Source organism: Lissotriton helveticus, chromosome 10 (assembly GCF_964261635.1).
Source record: "Lissotriton helveticus chromosome 10, aLisHel1.1, whole genome shotgun sequence".
Classification (NCBI taxonomy): Eukaryota; Metazoa; Chordata; class Amphibia; order Caudata; family Salamandridae; genus Lissotriton; species Lissotriton helveticus.
The window spans coordinates 930324570-930347115 of record NC_136071.1 but is presented as its reverse complement, the minus strand read 5'-3'; the positions used below and the strand labels follow the sequence as shown (position 1 = coordinate 930347115).

General features: G+C 44.1%; 1 protein-coding gene across 1 annotated transcript in view; it reads right to left on the bottom strand.

The window, feature by feature from the left end:
• CFAP69 (cilia and flagella associated protein 69) overlaps positions 1–22546 on the bottom strand; it is a 599649-nt gene that overhangs the window by 119875 nt on the left and 457228 nt on the right. The window lies entirely within an intron of this gene.

Here is a 22546-nt window from a genome sequence, read left to right as displayed (position 1 = left end):
TGCTTTTAATTCCGAGATTATATCTCCAGCAACTTTATCTTTGTTGTCCTCAAAGTGGAGATTTAAGTCTCCTAGAAGGAGAAAGCTGGAGGTCAAAGTGCCCATGGATATGGTGGCCTCTAGCAGAGAGTTGACGAAATTTCCTAGACTGACTAGAAGTGACTCTTAGATCTGGGTTAAATCCATCAATGTTCTTCTGCTTACTTCGCTACCCCAGTTCAGACCCAACATATCAGCCTTGACCCTGTTCCTCATGAGAAGAGTCCAGCCCGGTTATCCCTGGACCAGAAACAAGAATCCTGGGACCGATTTCATCAGAAAGGCTAGCTTGAATTCAGTCAGTTATATGTGTGAACAGCTATCCATCTAGTAACAGTCTCGGTGGTATCAACGGGAGAAACAGTATTTTGAAATGATATTGTTGAGACATCTCTTCCTGCGCAAAGTGAGGTCACTGCCCACTATCTATGCTAAACCCTTACTTGTTCAGAGCAAATTATGTATTTAAGTATCCTGGCTCCCAAAATTGCCCTTCTTGATCGCTGCAACTCAAAGAGATGCTGACTGAGCCTCCTGCAAAAGTCCTTCCACGGCTGTGCAAGCATACCGCTCCCAAGGTGCATGGCTACGCAAAGCTAAAAGGCGTAGCATGTTCGAGACCGCGCTTAACCCCACCCTCTGCTCTACAAGTTGTTTCTAACTTCGGATCATGACAGGAAAGTGAAAGTGCAATTGAAAGTACATTTTCTAACTGTCAGCAGAAAGGACTACGGCTCTAAATGCGTAAAGCTTTCCGGTTTCGCTCTCAACCGTAGCACGATTGCCTATGCTCATGGTTCCTCACTGCGCTAATGATTCGGGTCACAGTCTGTGGCTGCCGCAGGAACCTCTCGAGGTCGAAGCTGCCGCCAGAACTAGGAGCTCCATAAGCCACTCGGGCCGCCCCGCTTCAGTCGTCTTCCATCAGCCCGAAAACGTGTACCGACCTGGCCGCCGCCTCAACTGACAACCGCTTCACCTGGAGCAACCAAAATGCAGCCAATCGACTCTTGCCACGTCACGCGACACGCGCATCACGGGACTTGGGGCCAACCAGAGTCACGGGATTTTGGGCTAACCACTACACCGGCAACTTGGGAAACCCGGAAAACAAAAACGTAGCGTCATCTTTATGAACCCCCAATCGATTTAAAATCGAATCTTTTAACTTGGCAATTAACTTTTGTTCTGCTTTATCAAACTACAAATGAACTTAGTATGCGTCTTAAAAACTCGGTCAAGTATACTAGACTTGTTTACGCTTCGATAGTCGCGAAGTCTCAAAAAAGCGGCCATGTTTGTGTCAGGCACGAACTCGCCAATCGTCGCGTGTTCACAGACCTGAATCGGCTCGTGCCCATACTAGAATCGGCTCGTGCACAGGTCTGTCTCCAGGTCGGTCTCCCTTGGAGGCAAACACGGCGACTATAAGACTCGTTGGCGGCAGCGCTTCGCGCTGCAACGCCAGCGAGACCTAAAAAAAAAACTATGACACACTGCACATTGGGTTCAGAAGTGTTATACGAGAAATCACAATGAAAAAAGAAAATACATTCTGACAAAAGTGTTGCCGTTGCCGCCACCATCATTGTGAAGTGTACTGCCGCTCTTCCTGGAATGCGCCTGAATGTACTGACATGGCAGTAAGACACACAAGCAGATATTAATGTGCAACTCCCTGATTTGCTTGTCCCAAAGCTACAAATGACTGCCCTGCCCTCTCTTCACAAATAGTCTTGTCCTGGACAAGTATAATGTTAATCATTTACTGATATTGAGAGAATATGAGATACTCTCCACAGCCAAATTTAGGATGTTTAAATCTTTAGGCAGGGCAGCATGATTACTGAGCTGGAAATCAGAAAGCACATTTGAAATAAGCTTTGGGTTAGGCATTAGTGTATTTATTTTTAATAAACTGAGGTCTCGTTCTTTAATAGAGAATACATGAATCTCTCCCATTCATGTGGATAAGCATGTTCCTATGAATACTGAGTCTTGCATCAGAACTAAGGAATACTATTCACTGTCGGAAAACCCAATACTCGGCTGTATATTGACTTTTTTTGTACTCTTCAGTTGTTAACCGAGTACACTATATTACTTTGGCAGCTGACTGGGTGTCAGCTTTTTGTGCATATCGCTCATTAAGGGACCTCTTCAAGAAATGCACTACCTTGCTGCTTGGATTGGCTATATCAGTAACTTCCACAGAAGAGATATTTTTATTTACTAATTGCTCACAAGAGGAATAAAGTCTGCAGGTCAACAGAAAAGCCAAGGACCATGTTGTGTACAAGTAAAGCTTGAAGCATTTTAGATAATTATTCACGTTTGCCAGATACACTGGCGTGACGAAACTTGAGGGGGCCCGTTGCAAAGTACATGGAGAGGCACCCCTCCGTACTCACCAAGGAGCTCTCCGGCCAGGGTACTGTGCTGAGGGGCCCCCTGAAGCTCGGGGGCCCCTGCACATCGGGGGCTGTGGGGCCTTTGTTACGCCACTGGCAAGATAGCGTTTCTCAGTCCTACAGCATGTTCAGGATTTCTCTTGAATATTGGGATGAAAAGGAACCCTCCTAATCCAATCGTATTAATGGCTTACTGCATCACTGCAGATTTGCAAGAAACCAGACACTAGAATGTACATGGCTGTGTCAATCTAGCTCTTAGTCCCCTTGTATCATTTCCATAAATGAATGCCTACTTGACCCACCTCCAGATGTAGACACAACAGCCCGGTGATTGTATCCTCTAGGGTACAGCACTACGTCTCTTCTCGGGATCTTAGGTCTTCCCATCTGAATTTCCTTTAGAGGCAAGAAATATTTGTGGTCTTGGCCCCTCAACTCTGGAATTTTTTCCCTTCATCAGTTCAATGACCTCAGTTCAGGAAACTTCTAAAGACCTGGCTCTTCCACCAGGCATTTGTCTAAATCACTTAAGCGGTAGTGTCCCTTGGACTCCAGCGCCATGAAACAGCCTGGTGTACGTGCACCTTAGAAGTTCCTTTAACATAACATAACAGACACCAATCGAGGCTGGCAAGATGACGACTGCTGAGCTCATTCACTCTGATGTTGAAATATGCTACTAGATGACTCGCCAACAAGGAGAACTTGTGAGCCCAAGCCTGTAAGAAACCCTCAGTGCTTCCACAAAGAGAGTGTGTGGGCCTGTGCCAACCAGTGTAGTACTACACAGTGGTTGTGTTGTCAGTGAGAACCTGATTTGACTTGCCCCTCATCTATGGCAGAAACACCTTCAGGGCAAACCTTATGGTATGTAGCGCCAACAGATTTATTTTGTGAAGCTGCTTCAACAGAGATTAGTGACTTCAGATCTCTACTTTATGAGCCTGGGGATGATACATTGGGTACCTCCATTACTACTGGTGGAGGAAAGAAGAAGGGCCTGCCACAAGTCAGATTACTGTCAGCCAACCACCTTTGTAGATCCCAAGAAGCTTCCTCAGAGATGGAGATCTTGTTTTAAAGATCCCTTTGCTGTGCCCGTTTACAGCCCCAAGTGCCAATGGAAAGCCGGCATGTGTCACCGAGCGATGACTACCAGTAGGACAGGGAAGGTTAATAGGCTAGAAGCCTCTAAACCATTGATATTGTAAGAATAGCTGGCACCAAAACATTGAGATCACAGTATGAATGTCCTGAGCTCATTCAAGGTGTGGGACGGCTTTCACAATGATCATATCCAAAATGGCCCCAGCACTGGATTGTCTCTGCTTGGGTTAGAGGGGACTAGGTCCCCAATGGAGCATCCCAGGTTGAACCACAGTGCTCTGCAGATGACCAAAAATAGCGGAGATGTGCCTACCTTTAAAGCCAATTGTCAAGATACAGAAACACATGCCCACAGCCGGCTAAGATTGGTTGCAACTACCATCAATAATTTCATTAAGACCCGAGGGGTGGATGTAAGGACTGCAAATTGGTAGTGGGTCCACCCACTACAACATGCAGGTATTTCCTGTGGGACTACAGGAGCTGCACATGAAAGTGTGTGTCCTGCTAGTTCAAGGAATCCTCCAATCCTCACTATTCTAGCCCAACAAGACTTAAGCAAGTTGCAATATTTTAATTTCTCCTTCAGGTGATATAAGTTCAACACCCTTAGTTCTAGAAGCAGCCACAGACCTTGGCCCTTCTTGGGGCCTAATAAGTAACACCCCTGTTCATATTCCGTCTCAGATACCAATTTGGTGTGCTTTTGGCAAGCAACGTCAATGCCTCTCATGAATCAGTGTGCACTCCACAAAGACCTCTTGAGGGATATGGGGAGGATCATCTTGAAAATGTAGTGCATAACCAAATTGAACATCCTGCTGAATCTAATGAACATAAGTTATCAAATGTAAGTGTTGTATAAAGTGCTGGGTTTGACCTCCCACTGGACACCCATGCTTGCACAAGGACAAACTGAGGAGGAATTGGCTCAGTGGAAGGAGAGGAGCCCAGGAGAGGAGGCCCGAAAGGTCTGCCTGGGTGGTCCCATAAACTATGATGGTTATTGTTGAAGGAAAGGAAGGTCCCTGGATTAGCCTCAACACTTTCAATACTGATGGTGGGAATTGTCAGATACCAATGATGGAATTTGAACTATGTACCTTTTAATCTTTAGGTAATTAGTTAAAACTTTCTCAGAGCTACATGCACTATTCATGAGTTATGCTATGTCACTGGCTACAGTATATCACACTCTATTACTGGAGATGGAATTATACTCCTATTGGAAGTTCAGAAGGATAGTTCGGATCTTTATGTTTTGTGAAATGATATACTGATTCCTAACTTTAGCAATTTCGGTTTCTAGAGAGCACATTTTAGCCTTATATCCCCATTATTCTCATGTGCAATCATAGAAATAGCGATGCTGATAACACATACCTAAAAGGCATCTCAGTTGTTGCATACAGTTGTGTTGTCAAGCTTGAAATGTGTAGAGGTTTAGCAATCTCTGAACAAACTTTACTATTAAATGCCAGTCACTTAATTTCTTTATGTTAACGTGCAAACATTTGAATCAGTATGACTATGACAGCGTAAACTAAGGCTCAAACTAGTTAGGTCTCTGTTTATAATATATATTCTTAAACAACTGAAAGCAAATGATGTGGTTTGGACAAAAAGTTGAACTCCTACCTAGTAGGATATTTGACAACTTAAGTCCTGATTGCAAAATGAGAACACTGCAGGTGACTGGAATTTCCATTTCCGTCAGGCATATCCACATATATTTCCTCTTAATACAAGTTAAACTTAATGGAATAAGGAATAATGGGGTAGGCATGGTTTTCCATCCAGAATGTAGCTTGTAACTCCCAGTTTTGTTTGATATAAGGCACATATTACCAATCTGCTCTCTGTAGGTGATATATGTGTTCAAGAGGCAGGGGTGGGCGGTGGCGAGAGGGACAGGTGGAGCTTGGGAGAGGGAAGGGAAGGATGTTGCTTGGGAGGGGCGAAGCACACCATGTTCCACAAAGCCTTAGAAAGGCACTGAGCTGGACCAGGGATAGGTGCCAGGCTGCATTGCAGCCCATTCTAAAAATAATTGTTACTGGCTGTCTTTTTTGGCTGGTAAAATCCTTTCCGGTATCCGACACCCAGGAAATACTGGTGCGGGAAAACCAGCCCAATTATTACTGAATGGCCAGGCATTCTACTTGCAATTGGGGCGTTCTTTTAAAATGCTCTACTAATGACTTGTGCTTTAGGCATAGAGTAACCAACAATCTTTGGACAATCTGTCTAGGAGAAGCTCTATAAACATGTGACAGTTATCCCCTATGACAATGTTGGTCATACCAGTACTGAGAACTTGCTAAGTGAGTGTTTTCCAAATGTTAGGGTTAGTAGCAATTAGATCATTTGTGTTAGTTAGACCAGTCAGCCTTAGGAAGGTCTTACCCCAAACATTTTCTCTTTACCCTCCGAGTTTGTTTTTACTGGCATTAGGACTCAGTGCACTTTACCACTGCTAGCCAGTGCTAAAGTGATTGCGATACCTTCCTAAAACATGGTAAAACTGGCTTACACCCGATTGACAGCTTAAATTAATTATAAATCCCTAGTAATATGGTCTACCATATACCCAGGGCCTGTAAATTACATGTTACTAATAGACCTGCAGCACTTATTGTGCCACCAATTTATGTAGCTCCTTAAAATATGTCCCAGTCTGCCACTGCAGCCTAGATGCAGTTTTGAAGTACCAATTCAACTTGGTAAAATAACCACCTTGCGAAGCATTTAACTCCCCAAATATTACATATAAGTCACCGCTAAGGTAGGGATTAGGTAGCCCAAAGGGCAGGATATACTCTAGTTAAAGGTTTTGGGCATGTACTTTTTAGTTTTACATGTCATAGTAGTGAAAAACCTTTGTTTTTCACTACTGTGAGGCCTACCTTTCCAATATGATAACATTGGGTTGCCTTATTACATGTAATAAGTTCTAACGTTTGATTTGGAACAGGTAAACATTTTATGTTTGGTGTCTGAAAAAATGTAATCTAAAACCGTCTGTCATGGTAAAGTTGGATTTTAAGTTAAAATTTAGAAAATGCCTCTTTTAAAAAGTTATTACTCAATAAACTGGGTAACCCAATAAACACTCGGCGGCTTGGGCAACAAGAAATAAGTACCACGCAACAATGCCTTCAAGGGATTTCATTTAACATATTAAACTAAATGTATTCAAAATTGTGAGACCCCAAATTAGTGGCCTCAGATGTACGAATTGTTGAAATCAATAAAAAAAATTACACACAAATGGATCAGAAAGAAAAGCAAAGAGAGAAAGGTGAGCAGCATGAAAGAGGTTAAGAGAAACAATCACAAAGTAGAGAAAAGGGAATGAGAGTAGGCAGAAGAACAGAGAGAAAGAACGAGAATTGATAAAAAGAAAGGAAGAAAAAAGAAACATCTAAACAAATGAAAAAGAATAAATACAGTAGAAAAGGAGTACATGAAACAAACAGAGGAAGAAGTGAAAGCAGAGGAAGAAACAGAATAATTAAAGACAGAAAAAGATGAGACTGAAATAAGGAAAGAGGAAGTTGGAAATAAAAAAGAGCAGAGGAATAAAAAAAGGAGAGCAAGTGGAGCACAAGTCAAGAAGAAAAGAGGTACAAAAAAGTGCCGCAAGAAAGAAAATGAATAGTGAAAGAAAAGGAAAAACAGGAAATGAGGGTAAGGAAAAAAAGAAGAATAATGAAAGAGGGGAAGAAAGCAACAAAAAAGGAATGAGAGAAAATGGAGAGAACAAGAAAGAAGAGAAGGAAAGAAAAAAGTGAAAGAAATTGAAAAAGATATGAAATAAATAGAAAGGAGGCAAAGAAGAGAAATCGAGAAAAGTTGAGAAAGAAAAAAAAAATAAGAGGAAACGAGAGAAAGTAGGGTGAAATTCAAAAGAAAAAGTGAGAAATTAGATTGAAAGGAAGCAGAAGGAAAAAGAAGGAACTAACGAACCATAAAACGATGAACAGAAGAAAAGGAGAAAACGTAGCGGAAGAAGGAAAACAGCGAAGTAACGAAAGAAAATGAAAGAAACCATAAAGTGGTGTACTGTTTTAAAGTGCTGCCTTAGGATGTGGGCAACTGATTATTGTCAAACCACCCACCAGGCAATTATCATGTGCTAGCTACTCGGATATATACTGGGAGCTACTGGTAGCTCATAATCGACCTGTTGGAAAAGCCATGAATTGCGTTTAGGAATGTAACTGTGTCCGTACCCAGCGCCGAAAAGTCTTGCATCTGCAGCGCCAATGCATCTGGCAAGAATGGAGCTTGTGCCATTGGCACTGGAAGGAAGGTGTCAAAGCCTGTGGAGACAGCTCCAGGGTCTGGTTTGGATGATATACAGGCACAGAGTCACCAGAAGTGAAGTCAGATGGCTCCACCATGCTCGCGGAGACTTGCATCTTTCAGAGCGTTTATTATGCTTCAGTTTTTTTGATCTGGATGAATGCGAGGAGGAAGATCTGAACGGGGTCTCAAGCATCGGCGACTCCATCTGTCTTCACGGGCCTGGGCCCTAAACAACTTGACCTCATTTTCCTTGGTGGCCTTAGGATAAAGACTGTAGCAGATGTCGCAGGAACAGGAATCATGGTCTGATCACAAGCACCAGAAGCATACTGAGTGGGTATCTGTGATGGACATCTGTTGCTCGCAATCCCTAAAAGGCCTAAAGCCTAATTTTTAATGAGGTGACAAACAAGTTACTTACACCAGTAGGGTATTATCTGGTAGAGACAATATCTAGCTGCAGATTCCTTAACTTTGAATTTCCCAGGCAACTTTTGCGTGAGCAGTAACCCTATGCACCGTCGGGTGGCTCCGTTCGTCTGCGCGTCGCATTATCGGTGCCCGATGTGACGTCGCAGTCACCTATATAGGCATCTGCAGGCGCACAGATGTCAGTTACTTTTCACTTTTGCCATGCCAGAAGGGCAGAGCCATGAAGCGTATCAAACTAGGGCCCTGTAAAGGGAGCAACCCTAGCCCTATAAATGAGTCCGCAGAGCAGGGAGGCTTGGGTGGGTGTTTAAGGAATCTGCATCTAGATTTTGTCTCTACCAGATAATGTGTTACTAAAGGTAAGTAACTTGTTCATCTAATAAAGACTTCTAGCTGCAGATTCCTTTCCTTTGAATAGATACCTAAGCTATACTTCGTGGCAGTGGGCTGCGGACAAATTACTAGACTACAAAGTCCTGCAGGACCGAACAGGCAAAATCCCCGTCCCTGCGGACTGGACTGTCCAGACAGTAGTGTTTAGCAAACCTGTCCACGAAGCCCACGTTGCAGCCTGGCAGATATCCAGGACTGGCATTCCACGAGCCAATGGCGTGGTCGCAGCCTTACAATCAACTAACATTTATTCTGGGGTTCAAGGGGTGTGTTTTAAGACCATCGCACAGTTATATCCCCCGTGATAGCATACAGAAAAACAAAAAATAACTGTGGGTCTGACAAAGAATTCAAAACATGCTATGTGTAGCTGGCTATGTATCTGTTATTCCTCTAGAGATGGAAGACAGAAAGGACAGTAAACCACTGTGGAAAAATGTCCATCAGTTACGCGATAGTGGACGCCCAGTACATCATGTGGTCTACTCCACAGTAGTATAACCACCACTCTATCACCATAGATCAATATTGGAGAAGAAGAGTGATGGATGGATGTCTGGTGGATTGAGTTGTCGTAACTGTGAGCAGTGCAAAAAATTAAAGTGTGAAAATTGAAAAGTATAAGATTGGATGGTGCATACAATTTTCTTTTATTCTGGCGTTATGCACCTCCAAGGTTAAAAATAAAGTGCAAGTAAGTCAGGTGGTTCAAACAAATACCTTCTGACTGGGCTATCTGGTCGACATGTTTCTGCGGTTATTGGTCAAGTGTTACCATCCGCTTCATCAGGACCCATTAACTTAGTTGCTACTGCTAAGTAAATAATAAGTGAAAATAGGACAATATACAAACATACAAAGTGTCACCTGTACACTTCCATTTTCTCCTGTGAGTGTCCATTTTTGATATAGCCAGCGAATCCACATGTAATGAAAAACACAATAACATAGCACTCACATTAGTTAAGGCTATCCCAAGACACAATTTGTCAATATTTGTGATGTTATATCTAGGTCAAAGTTACCTTAGAGTATCCCACATTGTTAAAATAATAATCAATGTCTCACCTTAATTTGTAAGGGAAAACGCCTCACCTCACCTGGCAAACAGCTCAGGAAAATGAAGCACCGCTCTGTAGTGCAGAAAAATGTATACAGGGTCAGTGTCAATAAAGCGCAGTGTCTGGCAATAACAGAAGCCCAGCCAAGGTGGGTGCCCAGAAAGACATTCCACGCATGGGGGGCCCGTTAAACTATCGTTGTGCCCGTAAATATGCCGGATGCGGTGTATTCACCATCAATGTGGCGTGATATCAGCAGTCAGAGTGTTTCCAGAGCTGTGGTGTAGGTAATTGTTAAGTCTATTGAGTTATTCGCCAAAGATAGATAGGAGAGAGACGATCCTCCAATAGGCGAAATGTAATCATGGTCTCACAATGTTAGTACCATCAAAGAAAAGTGCATCTCTATCGGTAATGTCGCTCGCTTCAATAAGACTAAGACCTAGTCATGAGCGCTCCCACCCATTCTGGCAAGCGGCACATAACGAGCGCTGCTGGTCTATCAAAGAGTTAAATGAAGCCCCTCCTGCTGCCTTACCTATCCGTCGGTACTTCTGACAGCCGGCCGGGCTGTTTGGGGAGGTGCCGTGTAAGACGACGTGCACTTCCTTATTGATTCTGTGCCTGCGCATCAGATCATGCGCGCAGAGGCCAGAACTACCGCTACTCATGGGAAGTGTAGTCCGCATGGGTGACAACGAGCGGGCATGCGCGCGAGTGTGATCAAAAAACTACAGAAAAGGGAAATGTAGTTCATTGAAAAGGCTATGCAATCGCGCTCGTTTCAGCCAGTAAATAGACCTAGTGACACGTCAAAGACCACCATACCGAGGGGCATATCTGTAGTTATATTTATTTTAGGCTCAATTCATAATATTAGTCAGATACCAGCACTGATGACTCGGTGATGTAATTGCAACTATCATCGCATGGAAGGTCCCTGAATGTAAAGAGACTCAGTGAAGTTCGAGCCCGTATTCTATCTTAATGCGGTCTCATTGCGTCCCTTGTATGGAAGTGTCCACCACACATGACAATTATTGGTGTGTTGAGCAGATCTACTGTAGACTTCCTAGTGTTTTCTGGTTTAGATTCTAATACAGTCAGTCTTAGGGTGGTCAGATGATCCGAAGCTCTCTTGTAAAGGAGCGACCCAGTGTGTATAGAGCTAAAAACCCATCTTAGCGTGGAACAGGGGATTACTATTAAGCAGTGGGCCTAACAGTGACTCTGTCTGGACACCCTCTGGGTAGGTTCTGTTCCATGTCTCATTGGCCAAGCCTAACTCAGGATAGCAGACGATGGCCAGCCAGGCAGATTTCTCAGAGTTCATGCATTGTCTACAGTGTCATCCACGGGATGTCTTCGTTGAGCCCGTTTTTATCGCAGTTAAGCTTATAGACCCATTTTTGTTCGATTCTGAACAAGTGTCTGGATATGTCCGTGATGTGGTTGGGAATGTTGGGTTGTTCTAACACAGTCCACTCAAAGTCCGTGGGTCTGTGCCCTACTTGAATGAAGTGATTGGTCAGTCTTGTTGACTGCTTTTGGCATCTTATTGTGCTCTTGTGTTCTGAGATCCTAGTCTTCACCTTACGGGTGGTCATGCCAACATATCTCAAGGCGCACGGGCAGGTAATTAGATAAATCAAATTACTGCTGTTGCAGTTAGTAAACCTTCTCTGTTCCCAAGGTCGAGTGGTTCCTATATCTACTGAGGTAGTTCTTCTCGTTTGCGGACATGCCGCACAGCTGCCACAGGGGTGGTGTCCCGTCACTGGTGGCATATTCCAAACAGTGCCCACTTGATGGACTGGCTTGGGTGGAGGTCTGGTATGTACAAGTCTGTCTCTCAGACTCGTCGCTCTTTTGAATGCAAAAAGTGGTTGTGGAAGGGAATCTTCTCCTGTATTTAGGATCCTCCAGTGTTTGCGGACAATGCGTTGTATGGCGTTAGATCTTGTGCTAAAAGTGTTTACACAAGTAAGCCTGTCGTTCTTGGTCTTAGGGACCGGTGGTTCCAACAAGGATTCCCTGTTATTGTTAGCCGCTCTTTTTCTTGAGCGCCGGATCAGTTTCTTGGGATAGTTCCGTTCAGCCAGTTTAGATGTCAGATCATCTGAATATTTGGCCGTGTCCTCCTTGTTGGTGCAGTTCCGCTGCACTCGCAAAAACTGCCCATATGGGAGATTGTCCCGTAAAGATTTAGGGTGACAGCTGGTATATTGCAATAGAGAGTTGCGAGCCATTGGTTTTCTGTACAGCTCGGTCTTCAGGCCCTGTGGTGTGATCGTAATTAGCAGGTCCAAGAAAGCCAAGGATTGTCGGCTGTTCTCCAAGGTGAATCGTAGGAAAGGGTTCTGCTCGTTGAGCCACTTGTGGAAGTCATGGAGGGATTGTTCATCGCCACGCCAAATCACAAGGATATCGTCGATATACCTCTTCCAAGTGCATATCGATTCCAAAAATGGGTTCGTATTGGTGAGAACCAGGTCTTGTTCGAACTTGTGCATGTACAGATTCGCCAGGGACGGAGCAAAAACGCTGCCCATGCTCGTCCCAGACGTCTGCAGATAGAACTGGCCTTCGAACTCAAAGAAGTTCTCTTTCATGGCAAGCGTTGCCAGGTTCATCACCAGTGGAATGGGTGTTATTGAATCCCACGTGAGATTACCCAACAAAGACTCAATCGCCTCGAGTGTCTCGTTTTGGGGGATGGAAGTGTACAGTGACTCCACATCGAAGGATACCAGATGGTCAGTCAAGATGTTGAAATCAAGTTCTGGTAGTAGTCTGAGGAGGTCTTTGGTGTCCTGCAGATAGGTCGGCATCTGTTTCACCAACGGCAGCCTTCCCACTGGTGGAATGGGCTCGTAAGCCCTCAGGAGGCTGCTTCTTAGCCAGGGCGTGGCAGATCTTAATACAGATAATGACCCAGCGCAAAATGGTTTGTTTCTGAACCGCCAGACCTATTTTAGCTCCCACATAACCCACAAAGAATTGGTCAACCACCCAGAACTCTTTTGTGCAGTCAAGGTAGAAAGACAATGCTCTTTTTGGGTAGAGACAATGGAGACACTCCTCTTCTTTAGAGGGATGTGGAGGTGCAAAAAATGTGGGCAGTGTGACTGACTGACCCAGATGGAGTGTGGTGGCATGGTTGGATTTACCCCAGATCTCTTGACTGGGGGAGAATGTTTGATTTGTTCCGCGTTCTGTCCATAATTTGTGTGTCTTTTGCTTTCTCACTCTAAGTGCACCGGGCAATGCTGACGTGGGGCCTGGGCTCACTGTGCCACTGGATTCAAGCTAGCCTGGCTGATGAGGGATGATACCCCAAAACCAGCCCCAGGATCCTTGTTTTTGGTCCAGGGAGGACCTGGCATGGCAGTTCGAGCTGGACTGTTCCCATGAGGAGCAGGATGAAGACTGATTTGCATATGGCTGGGTCTAAACTGGGGTGGCATGGTGAGCAAAACAACTGTGAATTTAATCCAAATCTCTTGACTGGCGGTGAATGTTTGATTTGTTCCACATTCTGTCCATAATTTGTGTGTTTTTTTTTGCCAGATGGAATGGGGTCACCACTTTAGGAAGGAATGAGGCTAGGGTGCGAAGCACCACCTTATTTCTGAGAATGTCATGAGATAGTGAGGCTTGCATGATATAGCCTACAGCTCACTCATCCTCCTGCCAGATGAAATAGCCACTAGGAAGGCTGTTTTGATGGGAAGCAACCAGAGGGGACAATTATGTAGTGGCTCAAAGAGAGCACACATGAAGAAAGTGAGAACTGCGGGATATCCCACAGGGGCATAATGAAGGGTGTAGGGTGAAACATATGTACAAGCCCTTTCAGAAACCTATTTACAGTAGGGGATTTGAATAACGAGAGTTGGTCAGGCAGCTGCAGGATAGTGGACCCTTGAGAGAGCCCAGAGCATAGCCCTGCTCTGCAAGGATAAGAATAAAGAGGAGAATACCAGAAAGAGAGGCAGAAAGAGGGTCAAAAGAACTTTCTGTACAATATCGTAGACATTTTTGACAATGGCAGGTGTGTACTGTGTTAGTGGAGGGCCGCCTGGCTGCAAAGATAACCTTAGAGACTTTGGGAGAAAGGCGGAAGCTATCAACTGTCACCGCTCAATCTCCACTCAAGTAGGTGGAGAGTTGACAGGTTTGTGTGGAGGACCCTCCCCTGCTTCTGCGACAGAAGATCCTCCCGAAAGGGCAGCCTGATCGGTGGATCGATGCTCATTCGAAGAATCTTGGGGTACCAGACTCTCCGTGCCCAGACTGGAGCAGCAAGAATGACTTGGGCCAGGTTGTTCTAGACCGACTTGAGAACTCTAGGAAGAAGTGGTATGGGCGGAAAGTCGTACAGGAGGCCTGAGCACCACTTGCAATGAAAAGGGTCACTGAGCTGCCTTGAAAACACCAACACGCAATACTGCTGACATTGAGCATTCTCTTCGAAGGTGAAAATATGTAACCAATGCTCTCCCCACTGTTGACGGTGACCGTGCGCCATCTCCGACTAGAGACACCATTTGTGATCCGCTAGGCATCGACAGCTGAGTTTGTCTGCACTGATGTTCAGAGAACATGCCAGATGTTAAACCATCAGGGCCATGCCCTACTATGCCAGCCATTCCCAGAGGTGTACAGCCTCTTGATAAAGGGTCCACGACCCTACACCTGCCTGCTATTTGCAGAACCACTGGGTGGTCATGTTGTCTGTGAACACTTCCACCAACTTCCCCTTGACAGATGGAAGAAATACTTTAAATGTTAGTAGGATCACCCAAAACTGCAACAAGTAAATATGGAGCCTGACTCCGCCGGAGACCAGAGTCCTCTGATCTCCACCTCTCCCAGATGGCCTCACCATCCCAGGAGGGTGGCATCTGGTTGGGGAAGGGAGGGGGATCTGCCTCTGAGCCAATATCGGTTCATTAGCCACCACCACAGGTCTTTTGCAGTTCCCTCCGAGATATGGACCATATCGGAGAGATTCCCTTGATGCTGCGCTCAATTGAACTTCAGGTCCCACTGCAGAGCATGCATACGCCTTCTGGCGTGATTTACCAATAGGACGCAGAAGGCCATGAGTCCCGGCAGCCTCATTAATGCACACCACAATCCACGATAGGGGCTGAAACATCAATATCATAACCTGACTATCCTGGCCGCAACCACAGCCACCACCTTGGTAAACACCCGAGGGGTGCTGGGAAGGCCAAAGGGGAGCAGGGTGAACTCGTGGCCTACTCTGAACTGCAGGTAACACCTGTGGGCCGGAAGGATGGGAATGTGAAAATAAGCATCCTGCAAGTCCAACACTAACAGCCAGTCTCCTGGGTCTAGGGCAGACAAGACCTGGCCAATTTGAGCATCTTGAATTTCTCCTTTTTGAAGAAGAGATTGACGGCTTGAAGGTCTAGAAAAGGACAAAGATCCTTGTTCTTTTTGGGTATCAGAATGTAGAAAGAATAATAACCACTGCCTGCTTTTGAAATCGGAACCCTCTCTATGGCTCACTCGACCAGGAGAGCCGTAACTTCCTCTCTTAGTAGAACAAGATGATCCTCCACCAGTCATTCTTGAGATGGGGTAAAGGAGTAGGAAAAGACAGAAAGGGAAGGAAGTAAACATCCCAAATGATCTGCAAGACCCATTTGTCCGATGTTATGGACTACCAGTGGAGGAGACAATGTTGAATTCTCCCTCAACTGGATACCCAGGGTCTTTCAGAACCAAATTATGAAGGCTTAGAGCCTGTAGCTGCAAGGGTTGGTTGGCAGATGACTTCTGGCTACCATTCCCACAAGGTCGGAATGTACCTCGCACAATTTGGGAAGTCTGTGCAGGACGCTGGCTGGGATATGGTTGATGCAGTTGAAAACCCTTTCCATTGCCATGAAAGGGGAAAAAGGCAGACTGGGGATGAGTTGTCACTGAGAGGCCCAAGGACCTGGCCGTACCCCGTGAATCCTTGAAGTGCTCCAGCACGGAGTCGGCCTTCTCTCTGAAGAAATAAGTCCCATTGAAGAGCATGTCCATGAGGTTGGCCTGGACATCCCCAGTGAAAGCCAGATGTTCTCAGCCATGTGTGGCACCGCAAGGCCACCGACAACAAAATTGCTCTACCCAGCAAGTCAATCGTATCAAAAGCACACCTAATGGTGAACTTTGCTGTATATCTCCCAACTTTCACTGCATGGGCCTCCTCCGGGACCTGTGGCAGCACTTGCGCGTTTCCCAAAGGGTGTGCGAGAAATGGCCCAAAAGGCATGCTGTGTTCACCGACCATAATGTCAGACTAGAGGAAGAAAGCATCTTCTTCCCAAGTGCGTCCAACCTCTTTGATTCCCTGTCCAGGGGGACGGAAGGGAATGCGCCATGAGATATTGAGGCTTGGACCACCAATCTCTCGCGAGTAGGATGTTGACTGAGTAAACCTGGATCACCGGGTGCAGGGAGATGGCAACGTGCTATAATCCTGTTCACAGGAGCCCCTGTGCTAGGCTTGGATCATGAATCTAGAAGGACACCGTTAGTGCCTCATTAAAGGGCAAAATGGTTTCGGATGAGGAAGCTTTAGGCTGAAGAACTTCAGTCAAGAAATTAGTCTCGACTTGCACTGAAAGCGGCTCCTGGCCAAGGGCCTCTGCCGCCTTCTTTACCATCATAGCATAAGAAGCCCCCTCCTCCATAGTCACAGTAGGTGAAGAGAGTATACCAGTATCTGGAGAAGTGTCCAGACCACTGGCTTCCTCAAGCTCCTCATACAGTCCAATTTCTCACCAGGATTGTCTAACTATTGTTCTAAAGGGTCCTGAGACCCTCTCTCCTACTCCTCTCCCATGCCTTAAACCTCTTCAAAATGTACAGACAGTGATCCGTAGCCTGTAGGCTCAATCGTCAACAATGTCAATCTTACTCCAAGCGGGCAGTTATCAGAATGGGTCTAGGGCTGCTAGTGAGCCCAGCAGCGCCGGGAGTATCGAATACAGGACAGGCTCCAGGGAAGGTCGCGTTGGCACCACCACAGCCGATCTGGGATCAGATCCATGGGACCCTACCGGCGCAGATGCCAGAGCTGTCTTTGTGGAAAAGGATGGGGCCTCCTTCAACCCTGTCCGGTGCCAACGACATGCCACATGGAGCTGAACAGAGTCAACCGACGGCACCCAAGTGTACTGCTGACGCAAACGTTTCCGGATCCAGTGTGACGCCAGGAAAATTCAAAGGTAAGAAATCTGCAGCTAGAAACCTCTATCAGCTATAACACTGCACCACAGCAAGTAAACATTTTTATGAGGAAAACCTACGACTACCACAAGGTATCGATCCTCATCAGAGGAATGTAAAAAGGGAACTGATGTCATTGAGCCATGGTGGGCACTCTATGGCTTCAGTGACGTCATCTGAATGTCACTTCCAGGGTCAAGACAAAGCGCTCTCTACCAGCATCGTAAGAGCTTTGAAGTTTCCAGATCCAGTCTGACACCTGAGAATATTCAAATAATCAATAAGAAAATGGACACTTGTAACTGCGTTGCAGTGGTTCTCTTAGACAACCCTCATAAACGCTATGTTGATCTCGGTTGCGGTTTATATCGTTTCTCCGCCCCACATATGCGTTTGGCATTATCATCGGGTTATCTAAATTCGTGCTGTATGCCAGCCTCAAGCCTGAGGCAACCTCTGGTGTAGTGCAGTAGTGTCCAGAGATATATATAGGCCAACAAAATGTATCTAAAAACAAACCTACATCATAGAAAGTATTTTATTAGCTAAAAGATGAGGTTTATTGTTAAAAAAGTCAGGTATTCACACAGATCGAGTTACTTGGTCTGATTATACCGCTTGAAAGTTCAAAAAATCGTCAACATGTTTCTGCCCCACCTCGCCCAGCCGGGTCTAGGGGGCATTCGTCAGGACAAACAAACTCAAAAAGGAACTATACTTACACAATTTGTGTAGTAGTTACAGTGGATTTTGTGTTACCACTTAGTTTCTGAGGATGTATTGTGTACCTGTAGTAAGAGAAACATATAAAATGGGAGGGGTGTATATACAGCACTTAATAATTAAATTCTCGACTTGAGACAAATGCATAATTATGCTTGCTAAATTCACAGGAATAGTCCTATATGGAGACCATCATGTTCAAATTAACGTGGAGGACAGTGTATTGTTCTATATACTCGGAGGTTAATATTAGGTTCTTATTATGTGTAAAAATTTCATTTTTCGAAGGTAATGTTACGTTCTTACTAATGTGGAGAAATGTCAGTCTCTCATAAAGGTCGATATTCAGGTTCTCCGATATCACTACCCATACCCTCGTTAGGCACTCCCATTTAACAGGGTTCAAACAGCCATTACCTCTGTGATATTTTCGCCGCGTGTCTTCAGGGGAAAGTGGACACAGTGGTCCCAGGCTGTAAGGAAAGCATAAGGGGGTTTATATTCAGAGTTAGTCTTACCCCACGGTGTTCTCCCTCTCAGAACCGGATCTAATTCTCACCCACTGGCGGAGATTTCTCCGCGTTTTGTGCTGGCTCTGCCCCTGGACGCGGAAGTCTCGATCGGAGCCTTCCTTTACTGTGTGTCCCGCGAGGCATCACAATAAAAGAAGGACTCGCGTCTTCTCATCTTTTTTGTATTCGTTACCTAAAACTGTCTTAGGAAATTCCATAAAGCCTCAAGACGTGTTTGTCATATATAATCCTCCTGAATCTATATATACAATAGTCTTCATGATTTTGTACCACGATGTTATATGTTCGAACTATTTTAATAAAAATGCTTAACATCGTCAGGCTAATACAGTGGGTATCCCTAGAGCTTCATATATTTAAAGGGTGTAGTTTTAGGTACTTTTGACACGCATTTTGGACATGTCTCATAACATATCTCATAGACCTAGAAAATGGACAACTTGGTGTTCGCATACTACTTAATTTTATGGAAGTTTTAAAGGTGAGATTGTAATACATTGTCTCCCTGTCCTTAAACTAATGTAAAAGCAGTTCTTATTATGGTGGTTTAAGCATTCCTCTGGACACTTTTCATCATCCTAAGGGCCATAGACATAAACAAAGGACTGCTGGGTATTCATACATATCTCAATACTCAACAGATCCCGGAAAATAAACTTTTGATGTTTTCAACATTGTTCATATTTTTGGCTAGGAGGTGAATGTAAAAGTGATCTGGTTTTAGATCTAATTCTAATTTTCACCTCCTGGCTGGGCCGAAATATAGTTATAATCTTAATGTACTTAGATTTAAGATCTATATTATGCAAATTGATGCCACAGTATATTATCATTGAATCCTTCAAGATTGGTTTTCAATCGATCTACCCATCTTTGCTCTTTTTCAAACAATGTTCTCTCAGCATTGGTAGTTTTGTCATGTAGCATTTCAATCACAGTCCACCTGAGTTCTTCTGCTTTGTGACCATACTCAGTGAAATGGGCACATAATTTCGTGGTGATATTTTTTGTCTTGAAATTACTTTTGTGCTCCCCGATTCGTGTCTTTATTTTTCTGCAAGTCATGCCAATATATTTCTTTTTGCAGGGGAATAGAACCATGTAAATAACATGAGTAGAGTTACAATTAGTGTGTTGTATTTGAATCCAGAGCAGTGAATTTGTAAGTTGTAGAGATTTAGTTGCTGTTGTTAACTTGCACACTAGGCAAGAGCCGCAAGGGTAGTGGCCAGTAACTGGGGTCATCTCTGTGTTCCTTGTTTCTGTTGCTTTCAGTTGTTTCTTGGCTCGGGTGTGCACAAGCATATCTCTTAAGTTTCGTGTTCTTTTGTTTGAGAATCTTGGTTCAGGCCAATTGAATTTGCCTGATGTTAGTATCCGCCAGTTTTTATTAACTATTTTTTGCACTGCGTATGTAGCTGGACAGTATGTTGTAACACATGTTACAAGATCAAGGATAGATTCTTTTACATTAGTTTGTAGGAGGCATTCTCTTGGCTGATGTTTAGCTCTTTTCCGGCATTTCGATATAGTTGTGGGTGTATAATCTCTGTTCTCCAATTTCTGACTCAGTTCTCTGGCCTGTATTTTATAGTCATTTTCTTTACTGCAATTTCTTTTAAGCCTTAGGAATTGACTATAAGGCAAATTGTCTTGTAAAGGCTTAGGATGGAAGCTTTTGTATGACAGGAGACTGTTTTTAGCTGTTGGTTTGTAATATGTTCTTGTCTCAATCTGTCCTCTTTCAATGAAAATAGTAAGGTCGAGAAAGTCTATGCTATTTTTGTCAGATGTAAAAATGAATTTCAGACATTTATCTCTTTGGTTCAGCCACTCGACAAAAATGTTGAGGTCATTGTCATTTTTCCAAACCATTAGGATATCGTCTATGTAAAGTTTCCAGTATAAAATATTGGAAACAAAGGGATTAGTGTCAGTAAGCACATGTCGTGATACAAATTCTCTGATGTACAGACCTGCTACTGATGGAGCGAAAGCACTGCCCATGGAAGTGCCAAGGCTTTGCCAGAACAGGGTACCGTTGTATTCGAAAAAACTTCTCGGTTAAGGCTAACCGACAGCACTCCAAGACAAAATGTCGAGGCGTCCGGTGGTTCCATTCCTCCATAAATAGAATGTTTTCTAACGTATGTAAGGTTTCTTTTTGGGGGGGGCTAGTGTAGAGTGACTCTACATCTAAACCTACAAGTAGCATTGTTTCTTGGTCGAAACGCATTCCATTAAGTTGATTGAGGAGGTCACGAGTATCTTTTAGATACGTAGGAGTTCATTGTACTAATGGTTTTAGGAACTGATCGGCAAATTTTGACAAAGGTTCTAACACAGAACCTATCCCCGAGACTATCGGGCGACCTGGAGATCTGTTTTTATGTGTTTTTGGGAGTGAATAAAAGAACGGTGTCTTCGGTTCTTTTATCATTAGGTATTCAGCTTCTTTTTTCGAAATCCAGCAGTTATTTTCCGCTTCATGGATCATCATATTAATTGTGTTCTGTAGTCTGGGTGTGGGATCAATCACAATTCTTTTTTAGAATTGGGTGTCGGAAAGGAGGGCAAGACATTGATGGTTATATCCTTCTTTGTCTAGGATTACAATGCCCCCCCCCTTATCTGCCGGCTTTATGACTATTTTGGCATTCTTCTGTTTGCTCTCCAAAGCTGCACGTTCCTTCTTTGTTAAGTTTTAAAAGGGTTGCTTGACAATGTATTACAATCTCACCTTTAAAACTTCCATAAAATTAAGTAGTATGCGAACACCAAGTTGTCAGTTTTCTATGTCTATGAGATATGTTATGAGACATGTCCAAAATGCGTGCCAAAAGTACCTAAAACTACACCCTTTAAATATATGAAGCTCTAGGGATACCCACTGTATTAGCCTGACGATGTTAAGCATTTTTATTAAAATAGTTCGAACATATAACATCGTGGTACAAAATCATGAAGACTATTGTATATATAGATTCAGGAGGATTATATATGACAAACACGTCTTGAGGCTTTATGGAATTTCCTAAGACAGTTTTAGGTAACAAATACGAAAAAAGATGAGAAGACGCGAGTCCTTCTTTTATTGTGATGCCTTGCGGGACACACAGTAAAGGAAGGCTCAGATCGAGACTTCCGCGTCCAGGGGCAGAGCCAGCACAAGACGCGGAGGAATCTCCACCAGCGGGTGAGAATTAGAGCCGGTTCTGAGAGGGAGAACACCGCGGGGTAAGACTAACTCTGAATATAAACCCCCTTATGCTTTCCTTACAGCCTGGGACCACTGTGTCCACTTTCCCCTGAAGACACGCGGCGAAAATATCACAGAGGTAATGGCTGTTTGAACCCTGTTAAATGGGAGTGCCTAACGAGGGTATGGGTAGTGATATCGGAGAACCTGAATATCGACCTTTATGAGAGACTGACATTTCTCCACATTAGTAAGAACGTAACATTACCTTCGAAAAATGAAATTTTTACACATAATAAGAACCTAATATTAACCTCCGAGTATATAGAACAATACACTGTCCTCCACGTTAATTTGAACATGATGGTCTCCATATAGGTCTATTCCTGTGAATTTAGCAAGCATAATTATGTATTTGTCTCAAGTTGAGAATTTAATTATTAAGTGCTGTATATACACCCCTCCCATTGTATATGTTTCTCTTACTACAGGTACACAATACCTCCTCAGAAACTAAGTGGTAACACAAAACCACTGTAACTACTACACAAATCGTGTAAGTATAGTTCCTTTTTGAGTTTGTTTGTCCTGACGAATGCCCCCAAGACCCGGCTGGGCGAGGTGGGGCACAAACATGTTGACGATTTTTTGAACTTTCAAGCGGTATAATCAGACCAAGTAACTCGATCTGTGTGTATACCCGACTTTTTTAACAATAAACCTCATCTTTTAGCTAATAAAATACTTTCTATGATGTAGGTTTGTTTTTAGATACATTTTGTTGGCCTATATATATCTCTGGACACTACTGCACTACACCAGAGGTTGCCTCAGGCTTGAGGCTGGCATACAGCACGAATTTAGATAACCCGATGATAAAGCCAAACGCATATGTGGGGCGGAGAAACGATATAAACCGCAACCGAGATCAACATAGCGTTTATGAGGGTTGTCTAAGAGAACCACTGCAACGCAGTTACAAGTGTCCATTTTCTTATTGATTATTTGGATTATCTTAGGGGAACAGAATGGACAGCTATTCCTCCTCCCTCCTTGGTGATCAATACCTGAGAATATTCT